Below are 2,466 nucleotides of genomic sequence, written 5' to 3'. Positions count from 1 at the left end.
GTTTCCTCAAAGGACTTCTGTTCCCAGAAACAACACGGCCGCGTCGTCGCACTCGACCGCTGCGAACGCGGCTGGAAGCTTTCCGGCGAGCCCGGCGGTAGTTTCGTCTCGCGGCGGCGCGGCGCCGGCCGTCTCCGACGTCCCAGACGAGGACCTGTCGCCGTTCTTCTCGTCCGAGCCGGCGTGGGACGACCCGGCCGACGACGACCTGCTGTGCGAGATGTGCGACGACCTCGAGAACCAGATCCAGAGCGCGGAGAGCGTTCCCGCCACACGGGCTCTCCCCGCGCACCAGAGAGCGGCTCTACAGCCGTCCAACAGGAAGCTCCCGCCAGCCAATCAGCAAGCTTTCCCCCGCCAAAAACAGACCCTAACCCCAACAACGCGTCTCCCTGCTGGCCCGTCATTGGCCGCCGTCTCTTACGTCACAGCGACGGATTCTTTCAGGTGCACACAAGCCAAAAACACTTCAAGCGCCTCGCCGTGCGTGCAGGGCAGCGGGCCGGGCCAGTCGGCGCCGCACCGAAACGCCCGCAAAGACCAGTTCACCTTCAAGAAGCCAAGCAACGCGGTTTCTACGGCAACCAGCAAAGGTAAGAGCGCGTCCACACTACGGCAGCACGGTATGAGGGAATATTTTTCAACGTTTTTTCGACTTTTTCAAGTTTTTCTGGGCACTTTTCCCGAAATTTGAGTTGCTTTTGCCGACGTTTGTTGCCTTTTGACGTTGTCTTTTCTTTTTTTTTTTTCGGATTTTTCACGTTTTCCGTTGGGAATTTTTTGGGGAGATTTTTTCGCCTTTTTCAAGGTTTTTTTTTTTTGGTGGTTTTGGAGTTATTTTGGGGGGGGGGAAATAATCTACGTTTTTTTTTTTCTGAGTTTTTGTCAACGTTTTTTTGCCGCTTTCCCGAAATTTGTCGCCTTTTGATGTTTGTCTCTTTTTTCGAATTTTTTTTCTCCCGACAATTTTTCGAATTTTTCAAGTTTTCTGTTGGCTGTAATTCTGCACCAAGGCTGAATTTCAGGAAAGAGAATTCAGATACAGTATTAGGGGACCACTAAGGTCTATATAAAGAGACTTCAGATACAGTATTAGGGGACCACTAAGGCCTATATAAAGAGACTTCAGATACAGTATTAGAGGACCACTAAGGTCTATATAAAGAGACTTCAGATACAGTATTAGGGGACCACTAAGGTCTATATAAAGAGACTTCAGATACAGTATTAGGGGACCACTAAGGTCTATATAAAGAGACTTCAGATACAGTATTAGGGGACCACTAAGGTCTATATAAAGAGACTTCAGATACAGTATTAGAGGACCACTAAGGTCTATATAAAGAGACTTCAGATACAGTATTAGGGGACCACTAAGGTCTATATAAAGAGACTTCAGATACAGTATTAGAGGACCACTAAGGTCTATATAAAAGCATCCAAAGAGCACCATGTCATGGGACCTTTAATGACGAGCCCTGGCACATATTAAAATTTTATTTTTATTTATTTAATTTGTTTCCTGCAGCCCTAGTCCACACCGAGCAAAGCCGTTTCCTTCTTTAGACACACCCTTTAATATCTCGACATCTCAACGTTCGATTGACAAGTGGATGGAAACCCAGCCAGTGTCTTGTGTGTTTTCTCTGCAGTTGTGGGTAAGTGTTCGGCGGCAGAGATCGAGCTGAAGAAGCAGCAGGCGATGGAGAGAAGACGCCAGCGTCTGCTGGCCGCAGGGAACCTCCGCGCTCCAACGTGACGGAGAAAACCTGCTGCCGACTTCCTCAGATGTTTCCACGAGTCTCGTACTCATGTATGTTCTTGTCAAATTAAACTGTAATAATATTTTTTTATGTTGTGTTTCTAATCTATCAGATCTCTTTTTAAAGTGTACATATTATGCTCATTTTCAGGTTCATAATTGTATTTTAGATTTTGTACCAGAAATGGGTTTACATGGTTTAATTTTCAAAAAACACCATATTTTAGTTGTACTGCTCATTGCTGCAGCTCCTCTTTTCACCCTGTGTTCAGCTCTCTGTTTTAGCTACAGAGTGAGACCTCTCACTGCTGTAACATCTTTGTTGGCAGTCGCACATGCTCAGTAGCTAGGTAAGATCACATGCTCAGTAGCTAGGTAAGGACTACTAGCCAGTCAGAAGTAGAGTATGAGGGCCCTGACAGTACCTAGGTAAGGACTACTAGCCAGTCAGAACGTGTAAACCTATAACGTGCACAAAAACAGATATATATCACAATAAAGGATAGGGAAAAAGCCAAAAAGCATAATATGAGCACTTTAAAAGGCAGTTTGGTTGCTGCCTAAAAAGTATGTAATCCGTAACACGTATGCTGTTTGTCAGTTTAAAGGGAAGAAAGTCTCAGTTTGTCGTAGTTCTACGTAGTTTTGTGTGAAACCGCTCCGTGAACTACATCTCTCGTCTCGCACGAGATACGCCACCTCGC

The 2,466-nt window shown here is 46.0% G+C and overlaps 1 pseudogene; it reads left to right on the top strand.

The window, feature by feature from the left end:
- The window catches only part of LOC116059216, a 13,586-nt pseudogene extending 11,687 nt beyond the window's left edge, over window positions 1-1,899 (top strand).
- Window positions 1,900-2,466: the final 567 nt, after the last annotated feature.

The sequence above is a fragment of the Sander lucioperca genome, chromosome 4 (assembly GCF_008315115.2).
Source record: "Sander lucioperca isolate FBNREF2018 chromosome 4, SLUC_FBN_1.2, whole genome shotgun sequence".
NCBI classification, from domain to species: Eukaryota; Metazoa; Chordata; class Actinopteri; order Perciformes; family Percidae; genus Sander; species Sander lucioperca.
This window is presented reverse-complemented; position numbering and strand designations above follow the sequence as displayed.